General features: G+C 40.5%; 1 protein-coding gene across 5 annotated transcripts in view; it reads right to left on the bottom strand.

Annotated features, from left to right (window-relative positions):
* The window catches only part of il1rapl2 (interleukin 1 receptor accessory protein-like 2), a 499,122-nt gene that overhangs the window by 205,710 nt on the left and 271,946 nt on the right, over positions 1–21,466 (bottom strand). Inside the window, exon 1 of one of the 5 annotated variants that reach the window (XM_076890756.1) lies at positions 5,642–5,827. The exons of the other annotated variants lie outside the window; for them this stretch is intronic. The gene's annotated coding sequence lies outside the window, so the exon portion shown is untranslated. Of the gene's footprint in view, positions 1–5,641; positions 5,828–21,466 lie in introns of those variants that run through there. 5 annotated transcript variants of the gene reach the window in all.

The following is a 21,466-nucleotide window of genomic DNA, read 5'->3' as shown; positions in this document are numbered from 1 at the left end:
ACTTTTTACACTTATCCCCTTAATGTGCATTCTGGAATCAAGCTTTTAAATTCAGCCATACAATCTATTCCTAAAAGATACAGGTCAACGTGACCTTTGCTCTGACTACCTTTTAGTAAAACCACCCACACTTAAACTGATGCATACTCTGTTAATCATCTAATGCTTTCATTCATTATATCGGGATCTCTTTTTCCTCAATCTGGCAACCCACTCACTGCCAACAACTTAGCCTCTGGTGACTAGATAATAATGTGTGATTCCTAGTATAGCCAGTGGATATCAGTGTCAGTCACACAACATGCTTGGGCAGTGCGCTCCCTCTTTTAATCTCTACATGCACTCTTTAGCTTCATGCAACCAAAACCTCCAAAGTAACCCTTCAGTAAGATTCAGACTAAAGCAGACTACAAACAGAAACCAGAAATCTTCTGGATATCAAAAATCTCACCCTGCTTTGGGATTTAGCATATATACATGCAGATATCTCTTTCTACCAATATAGTGCCTTAAGAGGCAGATCTGCCTTCATTTCTACAGGTTTGAGAACCATTGGTTACTCTGCATTACAGAAAGGAAGGTGTGGTAATTACAATATGTGCTTGGATACAATTGTGATGCACAGAAACTGCAGGCTGCTCTGTGACTTAAAGCCACAGACTAATGTTGTTATAGTTAACTAAAACTAGATGTGTAAAACATTTAGTTTTTGTATTTTTTAGTTTGATAAAAATTTGATTGCAGCTTGCCTGATGAGGCATTGATTGACGTTTTTATTGAGACTGGATGCCAACAAGACTGTGAGTCAACTACTTTCAAAACCTTCTGTGATTCTATCGTTGTAATACCTGATTTACTGATTTCTTGAAGTCTTGCCTCAGACATATACCCTCGATACAATATTAATAATTAAAAAGATGGAAACTAATAAAAATGTAACATTTTCAAACAACAAGAAGCACTTATGTTTATAGACAGTAAGACTGACGGTGTTGGAGTAAAATTGTTAAATGTTGTCATTGTGTTACTTAAATTTGTAGGTCTTAGTTCAAGCAGCATGATCAAAGACATTCCTTTGTTTCTGATTACCCTCCCCAGCCTGTTGGTGGGGGAGGCTGTAGTGTTTTAGGCACATTCTATGTGAGGGTTCTGTTTAAAAAATGAGGATTTAAAAAGCAACGTTTCTTTAAGGAACTTTCCAGCATTACTTGCCAGGTTAACAAAGACACTGGAAAATTAAGCTTTCGGTGAATTTTTGTGAAGTGTGTGAACCAAACGACAAGAAGCTCTAAAAGCACTGTCCTCCATCAAATTGCTTCTTTGTGTTGTTGTGTGAATTTATATATACACGTCTGCAGCCCGCCCAATTTATCACTGTGTCGATGGAGCATGCAGCACACTCACTCCCGTATTTGTCAGCTCTCTTGTGTGTTAACACACACTTCCACACACACAGGGTCCCCTTTGCTCTCCTCCTGCCCGTCATTAATAAAAAGAAGTAGCTGCACACCTGTTCACTGACAGCACCCCACAGTGACAGAGGGGGAGATGGGCTAAAGATGGGCTAAAGTGTGACAAGGATTTTAAAAAAGGGAAAGGAGGGTCGGTTTCAGTGAGTTTCAGACCTCTTCTTTTCTTTGTTTAAAAGCACTTATTAAAACAATGAATCCATCGCACATTCAATAGTTCACTGCTTGACCACAGCTCAGGCGCTGCATGCTTGTCTTTAGCCCTGGCTTCCAAAGTCAGACCTAGCTTTGCTTTGAAAATTTTTCCCCGACTCTGTCTTTCTCAATGATGCACAGCTCTGCATTAGTCTTGAACTTGCTGGCTCCGACTCCATCAGTTTCAGACATTATTACTTGGGCTCCACGTTCACTGCACATGCATTTTCTCTCACAATGAAACCATCTGTCTTCAACCACTTTATTTTATGTTTTATTGGAGATTTCACACCAGTGGGAAGAATTCATACATATTATTAACATTTTTTGATTATTTTTCTAGTATTTCTGAGTTGAGTAGAGCTCTCACTGTGTGCTTGGAAAGATGACCTTTAGACCTTTTCCCTTGGTTTTGCCTCTCATACAAGCTGCACTTAGTCCTGCAGTTTCACAAATGACATGTGCTCTGTACCTCTTCATTTTCACTGGTAATCCTTGATTCTGAAAACAACTAGCGTGTCCATTAAAAAAAAAAAAGTAAATACTCTTTTAGTCCAAATGCAACCAAGGAATGCAGTTACTAGGGAAATGGAATATGGGTTTAAGAGCTATTTGTGCATTAATTATGCAAGATTTTGTCCCCCCCCTTTGGCTGACCTTTCATATTCAAACAATAATAGAAAATGTGAAAAGTCATTGTAAGCAGGTATGTTCTTGATATTTGATAGCTCATGAAAGGACCCAGGTCCACATCTTGCCCAAGCCCCTCTGTTATGCCCCTTATAACCCCTACCCCCTCTTTACATTGACATTGTAAGAGTCTCGGGGTGTTGCTTGGGCTTGATTGTGGATTATCTACATCTAATGAGGTGTGGAAAAAGGCACACCTGCGGTCAGCATGGGGAAAATGCCTTTTTTGCCAGACCTCATCGTGCTCCCACATCATTCCGCTCTTTAGGTTGTGACTTTTGAGCCAGGTCATAATACACTAGTTTAAAGGGTGACCTCAGCGTAAGCTATACAGTACGATACGATACTGCTATCTTCCCAGCAGCAGCCCAGTAGACAAATTAGCAGCTGTTGTTGGTAATCGTAGAGGCTAAAGAAGAGGATATTTCACTGTGGAGGTAGTGGAGACTAAAAGAGAGCAAAAAGCACAGCTGTGTAGTAGATATAATAAATACTGTTCTCCACAGATCATTGCATGCCACTATTCAATTTTATTTTATTTATATAGGGCCAAATCACAACAACAGTTGCACCACGGCGCTCACTATAGCAGTGGAACCTAAACTCTTTTTATTTTTACAGTATTCTAACTGTGTTCTTTCAGAGTCTGATCTCAGTGTGTTCATGATAATTTAGCTTTGTGGTATTCTACGTTATCATGGTGATGCTGGTGAACTGTGGTCATAAAGAGATGCAAATCAACTATACTCAGATATGTTCTGGCACTGGGACCACTGATTGATTTAAATTCAGTTTTGAAATTATTACTATTTTCTGTCATGCGTGTACTCAGTGGTGGATTTTCATGTTAAATATTGCCAAGTGTCAAACTGTTAGACCAGTCTAAAGTCAGTTTTGGGCTTCAAAGCTTGGCTTAGGCAGTTTTCTTCTATGCTCTGTTCTCAGTGCTTGCCTGCAGATATACAATCATGTCAGCCATACAGGTCTGACTGAGTACAGTAGCCCCACCCACCAGATGTTTGAACACCCTTTGCTTCTAAAGGGGAAACCAATCAGCTGACCTACAGGGGAACTGAAGGGGTGGACCAAGGACTAGTATAACATATGTAATTATGAAAAGCTACGTCAGTGCATTGTAAACTTAACAAAAGCTGAAAATCACTATCACATTTCCCCCAATGTGCACTAAAAACAAAACAAACAAAGCTCCAGCTTTGTGGATACAAGTCAGACACAAATGAGCAGTTACAAATATTAAAAGCACTCTGCATGAAACCAACAATCATGTGAGATCCAAAATCAGCCCAAGGCAACATTTTCCCCATTCTGATCTTTAATATGAGTCTCATATGAAGCTTCTACACTGTGTCTGCAAGACTGTTTGCATTGCAGTCATAAATGATGTCTTAGGAGCGGACAGAGGTTATGGCTGAAAGGAGGAATTAGCAACCTTTAGCCAAAGAGAGAAAAAAGACTCACTAACACACGCATGACGGCACAACAAGTGGGCAGTGGGCCATGTGGAGAAAATGACACTTCATGAAAACCAGTACAGTAAAAAAACAACATCAAATAAAAAAATCTCTTTTCTGGCACTTCCCACCTCCCTCTACCTTTCTGTTCTTCTTTCAGTTTCCAAATCTGTTCACTGTATCTTCCCCGCACTCCACCTACTTTACCCACCTATCTCTCATTCTCCAAAATCACTTTGTATTCCCATCTCTCTGTGTGTCACCCAGCAACTGTGCTGAATATTTTAAACGAAGCACGGCGGAGCTGCGCAGTTTGATGGTGAAACTGCTGAACAGCAGCAGAAACAGGTTCAGTGCATATCTTAATCTGATGCAACAGTACAGCACATATCAGCTGTCAGCACCTTTAAATAAACATCTAAACAAAATCGGAGTCGAAGGAGGCAAATTGTTCTTGAAAGTGTGAGATCAAATTTAAGGTTGAAGAGACAAAACTCTGAAAACTGTGGAATAACCGCAGGGATGGTGTGTTGTGTCTGTAAAGGCCACAGGGTTTATTTTCCTGGACAGAAAGAGGTGAAGAGTGTAGGAAAGAGATATTGGATGGAAATATTGTGAGAAAGAGAAAGAGGAACAGAGGTTAGTTGAGCAGGACCTAAAACACATCAAGGTCTTTTTCTGAAGTTGGAAACGACTGCGGTGACTTCGGTGTGTGTGCTTCTAACCGAGTGTCTTTGCAAGGTACTGAAATTCTGCAAAACAAATTCTGTCAGTGAATTTTAAAATACTCATTTGAACAAGCTATTTGAAAACAGCAGAGAAAAAAACATGAGTGCAGAAAACTTACTCTAAAGACAAATTTGGCAGCATCAGCTGACTGTGGGATTCCTGTGCAAGTATGTTTATGCCAGTCCTTCTGAAGAGAATGTACAGGAGTGGGATACTGTCACCAAACCTGGCACCCTAACCCTTGTCCAGGGTCACCTTGCTTACCTGCTGCTACCCCAACAGTCACCCCTTGTACTAAGAACCCACGCCCCACCCCCAACACACACACACACACACACACGCACACTGACAGATAGACGACATCGGTGTAAAAAAAATGAAATATGTACTCAAATAAGGTTCACATTATTGTACAACAGCTGTTATTACTGGTTACTTTGGGTAACATTTGACTTTAAAAGCATTGAGTACTGTGCAAAAATCTTGCACTGCTCTTTTCTTTATGTTTTGCTTCCAAGGAGCCAAACTTTTTTTTTTCTCTCTGAAGGTCTTTCAAAGTTTTTCTTTGAACAGTTTTTCACCAATTCTCAGTCCAGTTCCACCTGATCACTTTTAGAGGGTTTTTATTTTTTGTTGTTTTTTTAAACCACAATACTGACCTATGTATGATTCAAGAATTGTTGTATTGTGTCTATGCACAGTGTTGGGAAGGTTACTTTTAAAATGTATTCCATTACAGATTACAGAATACATGCCCCAAAATGTATTCTGTAACGTATTCCGTTACGTTACTCGATGAGAGTAACGTATTCTGAATACTTTGGATTACTTAATATATTATCATGCTGTTTACAACTACGTGGATGTACTATTGCTGTGATTTATTACTGTTACCGAACCGTAGTAAAGGGACCTCTGGCTAATACGTGTCGGGCTCGTAGCCGAAAAATAGCTTTACTTTGTTGTCTGGGTCAACTTTGCTTGCAAGAGACAGAGAGAGGCATTGAAAGGCTGCTCCAACGGAACTTATTGTTTCGGAGGAAAACACAAACACAGCGTACAGTCGAGTCTTAATAGCTTACTTACAGCTGGGCTCGTCAGGCACTCTTCTTGGTTGCAGTGGTTATTATTATATTTACATGCTTCCAGCTCCCGTTTTTGCTCGATGACAGCTCATACTTTTCCTTTTTCTCCTTCCCTCACTCACAGACACATAACGGGTATGACAGTCCATTCTCCCTGCAGCACGGACTACACTGCCTACACTGCCTACACTGCCTATGATGCTACATTTTTTAGAGCATTCTGCCTATTAGCTTAGCATAACAACAACAACAACAAAAAGGCGCTCTCTCACCCAGGAAACACGCAGAGAGAGAGCGTCACCCTGTAACCATGGCAACCGTAACGCTGCCGCCTGGAACAACAGAACGTAGCTGTCAAACAAAATCCAAACAGTCCTGACCCGCCACAATATGAAACAGGAAAGTACTGCCGTGTAATCCATTTATTTCAACAAAGTAACTGTATTCTAAATACCACCATTTTAAACGGTAACTGTAACGGAATACAGTTACTCATATTTTGTATTTTAAATACGTAACGGCGGTACATGTATTCCATTACTCCGCAACACTGTCTATGCATAACAGGAAACTTAGCAAAGAACCAATTTTAAATGTAATATTTGGGCCTTTGTCTAAGGAGCTTGGAAAGAAAAGCGTCTGGACATCTTCAAGCAACTTAAGTCCAGTCTGGACTGGAATTAAGTTGCTTGAAGATGTTTCACCTCTCACCCGAGAAGCTTCTTCAGTTCTAAGGGTCAACTGGTGGAGAGTCCCAGATTTAAGCCCTGTGGGAGTATCCCCCTTAAGAGGGACAAAGGACCCACTGATGATCCTCTCCCTAATCACATGAACCAAGGTGTGAAAACGGTTGTAGGTCACAATCAAAGAGGGTCGTTCCAAGCTCCTTAGACTACGATGACCTGGATGACTGAGAACCTTCACAGACATTTGGGCCCTTTGTTACTAGCAGTATGTGAATAATGCATTTGGGCTTTTTTGTAGATTCAACTAAGGAAATGGGAGAAAGGATAATACAGTTTGACAGACATAAAATAGTATTTGCACCAACAAGGTGATTTAAGAAGAGCTATTAGCTGAAAGAAAACATGGCATATCTCTTTATACTCTGTCCCATGAGGAAAATGGACAACTGGAGACAAAAGAAGAGGTTGCAGACCGAAAAGCTATCAGCAACAGATGGACAGTATTTTGAAGTCTTTCCTTTAATTAGTGAAATAAAAATCTTGCAAAGACCTGGCAGGGGGCCTGCAAGATACATCTGGATTTTCAGTTGGGCCGTGTGCTGTTGGTCAGAGCTTCATAAGACAGGGTCTCAGTGGAAGGGTTACTGAAGGCCATCCTCAGGAAGAGGAAAAATACGCGGATGAACAACAAATTACCAAAAACCAGACTGAAGATATTAGGGAAGCAAACTACAGGCAATTTAAAAAAAAACTCCTAAAACACAACTTTTAAATCTGGCTTTTCAAATCAAATATAATTGAATTATTGAAGAAGTGTGGCCAAGTGTGGTCAGGCTGTTTTGAAGAATAAAGGTGATAGTACTCAATTTTCACCTAATATACTGTATTTCCATTTATGTTTGCAGATGCTTCAATAAATCGCGGCGCCTATTTCCCATTTTTCCAGCAAAATATAAAAACAGGAGGGGTAGCTCGAAAGCCCCCATTTCTTCAAAGTACTTTGAAATATGCAGTATTTTGTTTGCAGGTCTTTTGTGTTATAATGGAGTTCATATAAATGCATTTTTAGCCTAATTATGGAAACGATCTGTAATTACTTTCTACCACTGCTCACTGTCATGCCATCAAATGGGAAAATCACTCTGCATTCAGCACTGACAATTTATCCCACATTTAGATAAAATCATCAAACTGTTCCATAAATAGCAGAGTTGCTGTCACAAGCGTTTTGTTCAGTGAATTGTTGCACAAATTATCATTGTTAGTTAATGAGGTGCATGTAATTAACAGTGCAAATATTTAATAACTCATGTGCTCATTATAGACTGTGTTTGTTTGTCTGCATGTGTTTTTGATATAATTACTATGACAAGTGATGTAATTAAAGGTGTGTGTGTGAATGGGTGGATGACTGGATGTGTAAAGCGCTTAGGGGTCCTTAGCGACTAAGTAAAAGCACTATACAAATACAGACCATTTACCATTTAAAGGGGCTGGGTGAGGGATGTGTGATACAGCAGGAGCCATGAGTTCGATAATGTCTTAAGGATATCTCAATGAAACTACCTCGAATTTCTATGATAAAAGAACCAGGATTTGAGGAGCTTGCCAATAAATAAATAAAGTGTTAGACATAATTGCAGTCAGTCTGATTAATTTACTGGCCTTGGCTTTCTGGTCTCATCCCTATCTCTTTAAATCAAAACTTAACACTTCTTGTCAAAGTTAATAATCTTCTATGATTTCAAACTCTTAGGAGACATATCGACTAGCATGTGAGAGTACAGCTAATTTTGCTTAGGGCCGTTTCAAATTATTTTTAAGGGAACACTTTCAGGACAGGTTATTAACTTGTATCATGTCCCCTGAAAACACCGTCTTACAAAAAAATATTTATTTAGAAGTTTCCTTAAAGATCAGGTCCTCTACCAGCGGCCTGGCAGCTTGAGGGCCCTGTGCAGTATCTTAGCCGTTCCTAGGACTGCACTCTTCTGGACAGACATCCCTGATGTCGTTCCTGGGATCTGCTGGAGCCACTCGCCTAGTTTGGGGGTCATTGCACCGAGTGCGCTGATTACCACCGGGACCACTGTTACCTTCACCTTCCACATCTTCTTGAGGTCTTCTTGGAGTCCTTGGTACTTCTCCAGCTTCTCACGTTCCTTCTTCGTACTTCCAGGCCATACTCGGCCCAGATTTTTCCATATATACTATGCCAGTTACTTGGAAATGGTGTTCCATGTATGCCCTGCCTGCTGTTACATGCTTGATTCTCTTTACACAGCCTGTACCTGGGGTCTTGCCTGGTCGCCGCTGCTATAGATATTGTACTCAGAGCTTGTTCCTGTGTTGCCATGATTAGTTCCTCTGTGCTGTCATTCTGTCCAGCTTTGTCCAGCTACTAGTATGATTTCTGGATGTCAGCCACTTCCTCTACATCTACCGGTGGTACATACATGCATGCAGGGGCCAGTCCTTCAATGTCCTTCCTCTTCTTTCTTGGGTTTCTGCTGACCTAAGACAAAGGATCATGGTGAAGCTGGAAACCTGGTCCCTCCGTGGCTGATTACCAAGATTACTTGAAGTACTCTCTGAAGGTCTACTAGAAGATTTGAATGCAGCATTACAGACAATCCCTACTGCGACTATCACCAAAACAAATGAGCTGATCTGAACCACAATTGCTGTAATGCTTGACTACAAGCTGAACAGCCACAAGGAGCAGTACCCTCCATGGAAAACGGGCCTAGAGGCCAAGATCAGCTGGCCAACTTCCCTCTGCACTATCAGAGCTGGTAGACAGAGCAGTTGCCCGAGACTGAAAGGTGCGATGAAGAATAGGGTGCCTAAGAACTACACCAAGCTTTCCATACCTGAGGCCTTATAAACTTAGAAAACCAAGCACAGATTCATAGCCTGGCCAGTCGATTGAAGAGGTACACGAGAGAGACAGAAGGCAGGAGAGCAAAACAGCTGTAATTCTCTTAACCACCCAAGGTGCACTCTCAGTGGCAGGGGGCAATATGAGGACTGCCCCACTAAGACTGGAAATGGGGCAATACTGGAAGAGCATCTGGAAGGAGGATGCAACCCATAACACCAATTCTCAGTAGTTACTGGATCTAAGAGCAGACCACAGCAACCTCCCTGAACAGGATTCAGTAACCATCACAGTGGCAGACATCCAAGAACAGGTCTGCAGTATAAAGAGATGGACAGCACCATGCCCGGACATGTTTCACGCATACTGGCTGAAGAAGTTGAGCGTCTGGCAGTGCAAATTACTACTATTACTATTACTACTATTAGATGAGATACACCCAGAATGGCTAGCTGAAGGCCGGACAGTCCTGACCCCCCAAAGATCCACAGCAGGGACTAGTCCCATGCAATCAGCTGCTCAGTATCAAATGGAAGTTCCTGCCAGAAGAGCAAAAAGAAGTTGTGAAGGATGAAGGTAACAGATATCCCAGTGGTAATCGGAGCACATAGTGCAGTGACCCCAAGCTGGACGAGTGGCTCTAGCAGATCCCAGGAATAACACTCGAGATCTCTGTCCAGAAGAGCGCAGTCCTAGGAACAGCTAAGATACTGACCAGGAGCCTCAAGCTCCCAGGCCTCTGGTAGAGGACCTGATCTTGAAGGATAAAAACCACCTACAGGGCAAGTGGGGATTTTATTTTATATATATTATTTTGTATTTTCCATCTCAGTGTGTTTTCCTCTGAAAGTATTGTTGTCACAATGTCAAAGTTTAGTCAAAGTTTCTTCCTGTTAAAAGGGAGTTTTTCCTTCCCACTGTGGCCAAAGTGCTTGGTCATAGGGGGTCATATGATTGTTGTTTTTTCTCTGTATTTATTATTGTTGACTTTGCTGCGATTTGGCGCTGTATAAATAAAACTGAATTGAACTGAATCGATTTTAGATTTATTCTATGATAATCTTATATTAAGTTGACTGAAACTAAAACACTTAAGATGACTAAATTATAAGTAAAACTAAATGATGTTTCAATCGGTGACTGTGACTAAAACTAAATCAAAATGTGCAGTTAAAATAAACAATGGGGGTAAAAAGCTTCAACACATCAATAAAAAGTGGGTGAGATTATAGAGAGATCCTATAGTTTCATCTGGAAAAAATGTCCCAAGTAGTTTAATGCTCTGTTTTAGCATTCCTCCAGCCTTTACATAGAAAACAGCAAAAAGGGAAAAAGAGCAGAGCAAATTTTGAGCACATTCTGTGTTCTGGCACTTACAAGGTGATGTGTTTGTGTTTCTGGTTGCAGGCAGAATTATTTCCTTGGAAAAGCAGCACTGGTGCTTTTTAGGTGTTCAGGGAAATGCATTAGCAGCAGTAAATGGACACATCTTACTGCGTCATCTAGCCCCTGTTTGTACTACAGGTCGGACCCATCACAGACCTTTCAGGAGCTGATGAACACCAAGAGGCTTCGTCCTGACCAATAAATGAATAAAGCTTTGTAAACATGGTCAGTGATGGACCTCAAGGCTGAACAAATCATCAAATACAGAAAAGAGTGCCAGAAATGCATGCCATACTGAGCTGTCCAAGGGAAAGTGTCTCTGTGGTGCACACACTGTTTGATTGACAGATGATTTGTGGGAAGCTGTGAAAAGGCATGTAATGAAATATCATAATTATGCTAATCAGGCTGAGGTCCAAAAAGCATTTAAAACCCACAATTACTTTGAGGTTTGAGCAGAAGTGTTCAGTGTCTGTGAAGGTTTTCAGTCATCCAGGTCATCGTAGTCAAAGGAGCTTGCAAAGAAAGGCGTCTGGACTTCTTTAAGTTGCTAGAAGACGTTTCACCTCTCATCCGAGAAGTGTTCAGTATTTTTCAGCAATTTTTGGCACCTTCAGCCTCGAATCTGGCTCCACAGCTGTAAATGGCTGTCACTGTGTGTGTGTCAATCTTAATAATGCAAAGAGGGAGGCGGAACTAGCCAGACAGCTGAGAGAGTTTATAATATTGTGTGTCACGCTGGTCAGAAATAGGCTTTTATAATGGCCAAGTGAATGGGTGTCCAATACGCTGCTGATTAACAGACAGCATGTGTCAGAGACAGACAAAGTGTCCCGCACAGTAAGCAAAGAAAAAGAGACAGAAAGCAATGAAAATGGAGGGGGCTAAATAGAGGTTGAGAGATGTATGACTTCTCAGCAAAGAGGAGGGTGGGGAGTGAGGAGAGGAAATGGGAGATGACAGGGGCGCTTGGTAGAAAGACAGATGAGAAGATAGAGAAGAGTGGCAGGAGGAAGAGGAGTGAGAAAGAAGCAAGACAGAGAGGGAGCGACAGCTTGTCTTAACGGTGAGCTGTGAAAAGTAGCAAGTTGTCCAAGGACATTTATACTCCAGAGCACAAAAAGGTTCACAGAGGCTGTTAAAAAATTGAAATCGTCTTCATCAAGTCTGTAATTAGCACTCATTTTATTTGTACTTGTATTTATTAGCTGTGATTCAACAAAAGCGCTTTCTATCATTCTTTCAGAATTTAACTTGCAGATAAAGTGAAAGTGATGAACAACAAAGCATTACCTTTGCATTTTGGTAAAATTTTAACCACAGAAATGATGCTCAGATTGCTCCTGAAATGATGCCTGTCAGGGGAAAACACATCGTCCTTTTCTTTTTTAGACAGCCACGGTGCTTTTAGACACCAGCAGTCTTAGCGAGACACTGAAAAAGCACTTTCCCCTACATTAAAATTGTGTTTTTCTCCATGTGACATGGTATAAGGTGCAATCAGAGTTTTTTGGTGCAGATTGTTTGCTGAAAACATGTTATTTTGCCAAGTTGTCGAGGGCCGATAGTTATATTTGAGGATCTCAGCTCTGAGCGACACGACAAAAAAAAAAGTGATTCGGGACACAAATGTCAAGCGGTCTCAGGAATGAATGCCTGTTTTGTGGTAATGTCATATAATTTAGGCACATTAAATTTAACCATCATGTGTGAGATGACATAGATCACATTATTATATCCTTATGTAAAAATCAAGATAATACCTTTGCGAGCACAGAGCTGTGATTTAATAGTGATATAGTAGTAAAAAACACATTAAAAGAAGAGCGAATTAAGCTATTAATATCTGTTACTGCTTTTAGGTAACTAATAGCTGTTCCCCATTTACACACATCAAACAGTTATGCAGTAACATTATCAGTAATTTGAAGTCCCTCTGCTGGATGTAAAGTGCAGATGTAAGGATGGAAAAATGTGATTTTCATGATTGGGATTTTAGAAGTTAATTTCACAGTGACTGGCAGTAAGCACTCACACCCAGTCACACAGGCCTAGAGATTAGCCAGTGACTCCCAGTAACCCCAGTCACTAGCAAATGGTGTTTATTCTGCAACCAGTTGGAGTGTGGCTGCTGGAGGTTGCTGCTACAGTATAGAGGTACATACAGTAGTGCTGCCAACCTAGCAGGTTTCTGGGTTAGTTTGCATGGAAGACTTGCAAACTGCTACTTTGAACTTTGTTGGTTGTACAACTCTGAGCCAACAACTTTTACTCTTAGTTTTTCCCTCTTCAACCTAGTGGACGTTTCTTGCTCTTTAGTGGTTCCACCGTGTTCTGTGAATGTACAGAACTATGCAAAGAAAGAGAGTTTCCCCTTATTTTTTTATATTTTGCTATTTCCCAGTATCCACCGCCTTGACCCCCACCTTCCAGTAGGATCATTCGTGATGAGGCTTCAGTCTTCTGCAAACATCTGATGAATCAATTGAAGGACTAGAGGTGCCTCTTAGGTGCTGTGTCAGATCTTAGCTGGATTTTGTTTTCTTCTTAATTCCTTCTTAAGTACAGACTTTGAGATAATATCCAGCTTCTTGTCTAGTTTCCTCAAGTTTTTAGATACATACTGTACACTTTGTTGAAATATACCAAGTTGTAGGTCAATAGCTCATTGTTGCCTCTCAACTTGTTGTCATTTTTGTTCGACGAAGTGGGAAAAGAGATAATGTGTGGCCTTCATTTCTGCCTGTGCACGTTTGTGCAATAGCATTACTGTCTCTTTGGACCATTTTTGAATATTGCTTCAATGTTCAGTGTAGTGTTATTTTGTCAATTTTTCTAATTAAAAACTAGAAATTTGTGTGTTTTCATTAGGATGAAGATTTGTGTTGGTGTCTTAAACTGTAGTCTGAGGTTCATATTGTTTACTGCTATTTACACATGCGTTTCAGATCATTTCACAGAGTAACGCAAAAGTAACGTAATTAGTGTAACAAATTCCTTTCTCCAGTGAATAATAAAGTAACGTAATACATTCCTTCTAAAAAAAGTAACAAGTAAGGTGTTATTACATGAGGTACAGCAGCTTAACTAAAAATGAGTGAAAAGCATTTAATCCAAAGAAAAACCCTGAAAGACCTTCAAAAACCCTGTTTCTCAAGACCTCTGAAATATTTCAAGTCTGGCTTCTCCGAAGGAATATATAAAGAAAAGAGGGGTAGCTCAAAACTTTTGCACAGTAGGGCGTCCCTCCTCTCGTTAAGACTTCGACCTTTAACCTCACTTGTTCATTGTCACCTAAAAATTGCCTTCTTCTACCAAATTCACAGTAGTTCACTTTAGTAATGATGTGTTTTTGCACACATCATTAGGTGCCAGTATGATGCATCAGGGAAAAAACGCTTTCAGATGACAGAGTTCCTCACAAGCTACCAACTTCTATATTAAAGAGACAGCATGACATTTCAAGTAGAACTCTGCTACTTTTCCTTTGCCTGGCTCAGGTCTAAATATGGGGAAAAGTCACTGTTGGTGGAGGAAAATGCAGTGGAAATACGAGGCGTAAAAGAGCTGAAGAAAATATATCGAGAGAGAGAAAAGGAAGGAAAGGAGCAGGAGTGATTCTTTTTCTCTGCTTGTGAAGGACAGAGGAAGAGTTGCAGACACTGCACTTCCAATCAGATAGGAAAAGACCCAGTCATCAAGGTTTAGACTCAATGCATGTGTGTGTGTGTGTGTGTGTGTGTGTGTGTGTGTGTGTGTGTGTGTGTGTGTGCGCGCATTCACAAGGAAAGAAATGTGTGAGTATGTGTACGAGTACAGTCTGTGCAGGGCGGCCCTACTTCTGGATGTGTAGGATGTCATTCTGCTCCGATGTGGATGCTTTAGCACGTGTGCTATGTGTGTAAGATGGAAGCTGTCGAATCAGTGCTGACACACAGCGAGCATATTTTGAATAATTTATGAATGTGTAAGATCAGATCTGCAAAATGACGGATTCTGCAGCGAAATTAGAGAACAAACCAGGAGTCTGGAACATGTTCAACTCCGAGATGCTGTCAAGGTCAGGGGAAACATACTTGGATGAACTAATAGGATGCGAAGTGCAACCATGTCGGATGTCAGGTTAAAGTAAGTGCCATTATTATTTCAGGTATGAACAGGAAATGGGTGGAAGCGAGTGAAAAAGGCTCACTCTTCATTTATTTCTCATAGCTGTGATGAACTCACATCTTAAAAGCGCATGCACTGCTTTGTTCAGCATTTATGAGAGGCGGGCTCGTCTTGCTCAGTATTTCTAATAATCGTATTGAGGCAAATGATGGTATTAAAGTCAGTATTCTTCAACAGTTATGGCAGCGTTTCAGCAAGTAAACATCTTCAATCACAATTCTGAGTCATGAACATCCTGCACAGTGTCTGAAAAAGTTTCAGAGCTGTTGAGCAGCGAGATGGAGATGTTTGACTGAGTGTGTGTGTGTGTTTGTGTGTGTGAGAGAGAATATTTTAACCATCTCAACAGCAGACTGGATGCAGCAGAGCTGAACGGTGCCAAATTCTATGGCACAGCCCGTGGGACGAGCTCTCCACACACACATGCACGCACGCACATAAATGACACGCTGCCATATGGGATGTTGGTCCAACTTAAACATCCATCTTGACTGACATGTCTTCCCCAGCGTGTATGTCTGCGTGCGTGTTGACAGCGAGAGGAAAGAAACCAAGAATGAGCAGACTGAAACGGTGGGCTCAGGCCACAGAGAGAAAGCTGGGCATTAAGGGGATGTGAGTTCTGAGGTCAAAATATGATAACTTTTTTAAAAAACTCCCTCACTTTGGGAGCGCCTCATTTACTCCTTGCTGCACACCAGGTGGATGGAAAGACATTTGGGAACAAACCCACTGGTTCCAGGTGGCGGGGTGGGGGACACACAATCAAATGCAACTTAAGTAACTTAGGGATTATTTCTTGCAGCACATTAGAATTTAAGATTTTAGAAGACAAGAAACTTCTGCACCTGAGCACAGATTTATGCTTTTGTGCATAGGAAACACACAATCAAGAGGAGATGTATTAAAAATGCATCTTTACATCAGTAGTTTTTCAGTCAGCCTGGTTGTCACCCAGATATTTAGGTGAAGTTACATGAAGGGCATCAAAAACAAAGCAAGAAATCAGAATATTTAATCAGAAATAAAATTAGTATTAAAGATTTGAATAGAATACACTGGCCAATATTTTAGGCTCCTGTGCTGTCCTGAGGCATTTGGCCAATTTATTACATGAAAGGTGACTGTGCACAAAGTTCAAACTTCATATTGGAGTACATAATTCAAGTACATAATGCTAGCTATATTGGCTGCTGTAAGACAAACAAGTCTTTCTGCTGTTCACCTGTAGTGAGTGCAGGCTGATTTTTATCTTGCACTGTCAATATGTAGGGTGTCCACATCTTTGGAGATGGCTGTAAAACTTTTCGATACATCTCAATGAGTCAGTGAAGCTCACTTCTGTTGGATGACAGCATTACTGAGGTGAGTTGCTGAGGATATTCTGAACTTTATGTCAGTAAGTGCTGCTGTTCTTGCCACTATTAGCTTCTGTTAGCCGATGTTAGCTGGCGTTTGTGAAACTTTGAAATGGATCTAACAATGTTGGACTCTTATATGATGCAGGAAGGCCGTCAAAAAGTGAATCAGAAGGAAAGTGTGATTTTCAGGATGCTTAAGACTAGTATTAGCTGATGTAATGTTAGCTTTTTGCTTGTTATAGCTTGTTATTGTTTAGCTGGCTTGTCTGCTGTTTACAGATGTCTAATTGGTGGACACTAAGTAATTTCGATAATATCTGGAATAAATACAAATGGTAATGTGTGTTAGAGTCCTAACTTCAGTTTAGGAGATGAAGCTTAAGACAAGGAGGAAGAGGATGAGGTAAAAATGAAAGAGGAGAGAAAGCAAGTTTATGAGAATAAATCAATTTGTTGAAAAACATAATTAAACATTAGTCATGTATATCAATGTATATTTACGAATACAACATTATTTTTTCTATTGAATAAGAGCAAAAAACTACTTACTGTACCTTTGAGTAAAAAGTATAATCAAGGCTACTTATGTAGGACCAATCCGAGAACCCATCCCAGCTGCTACAAAGGCGTGGCACAGACTGGAGAGTGTATCTCAGAGAGACACACAAACACTTTCACACCATCATCACTCATGGTGATCGCCAAAACACTCAATGTGAGACAACTTTACATTTATTTCAAGATGGTATGCTATAGTACTTTTAGTGTGTTTTACTACAGTTTTTCAGTCTGCTCATTTCCAACTTCTTCATGCCAAAGTTTTGCATTAGTCCCCCCAAAAGTACACTATATTATACTTCTGTCAGAGGTGGGTTTACTTTTCCTCCCAGAGTTAATAAAAAGTGAAAAAGTCCTTAAAAATAAGCTGCAATCTCCGAGACACTGAGATTTTGAAATTGAACTTAAGGGGCCATGACAGAGGGCACAATAATGGCACCGCTGCACAATATTTCTGAAACTTGTTCTGTTTGGTTAAAGTTTGCTGTGCACTTTCTGTCTGTTCAGCCAACAGAAAAAAAGCTATCCAGTAAATACAGAAGACAAAACAAAGACTACGGTAGTATTGTGTATTTAAAATCCCTGAATTATACCACACACATCTGCATTTGTACTGAGAACTGGTGAGTTCTTTTATTCCTTTCTTGAAAACCAGTTTCTATCCAAGTTGAAATGTCAGCTTTGTATTTTAAGCTTGATGTTGGCAGACGATATAGCTTGGTGGAGTTTTCTAATACATTTTTATTCATTCAGTTCATTTCTTTACTTCTTTACACCAAAGCTGTCTTTCCATTGGTCCCAAACAAAGTACACAATATTATACGTCTCTCAGAGGTGGCTTTATTTTTACACCACAGAGTTAACAAAAAGTGAAAAATGTTTTTTTTCCAGGTTTTTACAGATTCTTGATTACTTGAGAAACAAACATTTTTCTTGGGTTAGTTTTGAAAAACACTTTTTTTGCTCTGACCTTGGCAGATCTGTGAAGCTGCGCAGTGAAACACCACTCATGTTATATCCTGTGTAAAAGTCCATTTAGACAACGCGTGAGGCAAATATACACACGTGCCATTCGATTTTCAAGATAGTCTTTTGCAAGATAAGGACACTTTTCATTGAAAATATGAGATAACTTTATAGTAAAAGTCTTTAAACAAGACATGTCTTCTCCATCAACGAGTCAGGCTGTGCTTTGTAAAGCTTTGAGCTAAATGGCAACGCAACAGCTGCTTAGCTTATGTTGCTGACATATAAAAGGTGCTAATTACAAGGCTACTCCTCTCTTTCTGGGTCCTTGTGAATCCTTAAATATGCAATTCACTATACACTCATCTATATCCTGCCTGCCTTTTGGATTAACTTGATCACACTAGAAACTATTATAATCTTTATCTTTCCAACGTTAATGCATCCTGAGAGCTTTTGGTATGTGATCCACAAATAATTCAGAAAATGAAAACCCACTTGTAGTTTATGTGTTTGAATTTTTTTGAACAAAGAGCCCTGAAGCATGTTTTAGTTGAAAGGAGCTTTTAATCCCCAAGTTGCCTAGTTAGATCAGGGATAAAAACCAAGACACACTCATCTTCAGAAAATATCTTCCCTTACAAAATATCAATAAACCATCTCATGGTTCAGCACCAGAGCAACAAGATATAATCGGACAGCTGAGATTACTATCGCACACACTCTCCCCTATGGCTACAACATAGTACAGAGAAGATCAAATTAATCTAAAACAGAGAGAAGAGGGAGGAAGTGAGGGATGGGGAGGGGTATAAAGTGGAGGGGAGAATAAAGGGGGATTCAAGGAGAGGTGGACAGAGGGAAGCAGGACAAAAGTGGAGAGGAAAGATGGAAAGCAGAAAAGAAATGAAGATAAAGACTGCTAGGTGATTAAAAAAAAGACAGTGAAACAAACAAGAAAGAGGGAGGAGAAGAGAAGACAAGAAAAGAGCAGAAGAAGAAGAACAGGAGGAAGAAGAAGACTTCCCATTTACACTCTTAATTGGTTTATGAGGAGCAGAAAATCTCCTCAGTCCCATGAAATGCTAAAGACTGACGACAACAGTGTACATCGAAAAAGTCACGTCTTTACACCGGTACCACATGTACTACACACACACACACACACACACACGTTTGAACATAGACCTACAGCTTAAAACCAAATCTTGTTTCCTGGGAGCAAATGTAACTTTGCTGAGGGAGAGAATTAAATACCAGGTACCAACACACACACACACACACACACACACACACACACACACACACACACACACACACACACACACACCTACATCTGTAAGTACAGCTATTGAGCAGCACATGTACAAATACATACACAGGAAGAGTTCCCCGAACTCTGAGTTACTGTAGCGCTCACTCACCCTGACCACAACAACACACTCACTGAATCCTCAGGTGCACTATAAACCCTCACTTGTCAGCAGGATTTGTTTTAATCAGGCAAACAGGTCGGCTGAGGACGCTTGTGTTCATGAATGAGCATGTACTTTGTGTGTCTTTGTTTGGATGTAAGGCCAAAAAATGAGTTATGTAAAGGATTGCAGACACGAGGAAATTCTAATACCGCAGGATGCTGCGTTACTGCAGCAGAGGTTTATCCTCCATAAGGAACACAGTTTTGATTCCTCTGCCCTGTTGATCTCACAGGGGAGCAGAGCACATTAGAGTTTGTATCAGAAAATCATTATATGAGGAATCATTGTAAAACAGTTGAAGAAATAGTGTTGACTTTAACTGGGTAAAGCCCACAAGTCTTCAGCCAACCTAGTCTGACTCACTGGATGTGATGTGCTTGTATAAGCTTCGCCATTGGCAACATGTTACCGTTTTCAAAATCCCCTTTGTTTCATTGTGGTCGTTTCCTGGATTTTAAAAATGGTAACAAATGTTTCAGTGAAAGTGTTGCATGAAAGAGCCAGTGGTAGGCTCAGACATAGTCTATATGTGGCGACTAGGTTCCCCTTACACAACTTTACAGGGACACTGCTGCTGTATCCAGGAATTTATGACTTTGTGACAAGAACATTGTGGTTTAAAAAAAAAAAGCAAATAAGCAAGAATGTTTTCCCCATATGCTAAAAGCGACAGTCGTCAGGAGCCAGCTTTGAGACTCAGCAGTTCTCCGAGCTCTGATGGTGCCAGTTTGTTAGAATTTGCTAAACAAATAAACTTTTACAGGTAACATTGTTACATGAAATGCCTGGGAAACATTAACGTCTGAGCCAAATGTTATCCAAATCCTAGTACTAGTGGATGATAAAGCCTAAATAAATGAGGCAAGACTGGACTCAATTGTTAACTTTAAAAACCTGGAGCGAACTTTACAAAAGGAAAATAGACTCTGATCGGACACCTTTACATCTGGACAATATCAGTTCTAGGCAGGTGTTCTTGTTCTTGTACCATGATGTGCCAGATGTTTTAAAATGGGTTGTCCTAACTTTTTGGGGAAACGTTTCTGTCATCAAATTGAAAATGAGCTAATATTTTTCATGAAATAGTAAAATGTCTCAGCTTAAACATTTGACATGGTTTCTGTGTTTAATTGTGAATAAAATTTGGGTTTGTGAGATTTGCAAGTTATTGCATTCTACTTTAGAAAGCTCCCCTTTCCTTCTGACTTGTTCTTAACTTTAAAAATAATCTCTAATCTGTCTGTCCTCTCTTTACATAATTCTCCATCTCTGAGTGCCACATATTAACATGTTAAAGTTGATTTTCCTCTGCCTGGGAAGTACAGCAGCTGCATATTTACCCAGAAGACACAGCGACACTTTGTTTTTGCTGATGTTTGTTGAGCTGATTGAAAAGTTACATCTGAAATGACCTGCCATTTAGAAATCATTACACCATTTATGCTCACTCCTCTTCTGTGGCGCTAGCAAGATGCTAAAGTTCAGCGAATGCACATTTGAAACCTGCACCATGAATGCATTACAGGGAAGGAAAAAAAGGGACGCATTTAGGATGTAAGACAGACTTTGGGATGTTATTTCCTTATTGCTGAGGAAAGCATCTCCATGCTGTCGGCTGGAAGCAACTCCGGGATGCAGTGCACAAAACAAGAGCTCACACTGTATGATGGTGTCATGGTCGGACGGTCCTTCCCGGAGCGACCTGTCTGTGTGTGTATGTGTGTGCTTCTCTCTCTCTCCTCCTCCACCCAGTGGCTGACACACCTGCACCTAATTTGCCATCCAGCTGTCACTGATCATCCTCGTTGTGGACTGAGGTACTTAACTATGTGTCTGGATGGTAGTCGACGCTGGATTGTACTGGAGGCTCGGTAGTAAAGAGTGTTTTCTTACTTTTAACATAGCCTTAGCCGGCTACCCTTCTCACCTGTAGCTGTCGTCACTTGTTTATAGGAGGAAGTGATACGGAGCAGAAGGTTGGAGAGAAGGAGTCCGCTGGATTAAGCCCTCGGAGGAGAAACACACTCAGATAATCACTTGGGAGACTCACCTGCACACCACTGGGAATTTGGAGATGATCACCGTTGGATTTTTGTACTTCACTTTGTGACTGTTTTGAGCACTGTAAATAAACGCACTGTTTGCTTCGCATCCAGAGCTCCGCGACTGAGTCTGTATTTCCCCCATTACCCGTGACAGATGGTATTAATCCACCAATCACATTTATTGGCGCTTCAGTGGATTTGGTGTTTCTTAAGGATTCCAAAGTCCAAGGTTTTTGGACTTTTTATTTAACTTTTTAAGAAAAAAGTGTGCTTTTATTTTGTAAAGCCACTCACT

Source organism: Maylandia zebra, linkage group LG2 (assembly GCF_041146795.1).
Source record: "Maylandia zebra isolate NMK-2024a linkage group LG2, Mzebra_GT3a, whole genome shotgun sequence".
NCBI classification, from domain to species: domain Eukaryota; kingdom Metazoa; phylum Chordata; class Actinopteri; order Cichliformes; family Cichlidae; genus Maylandia; species Maylandia zebra.
This window is presented reverse-complemented; position numbering and strand designations above follow the sequence as displayed.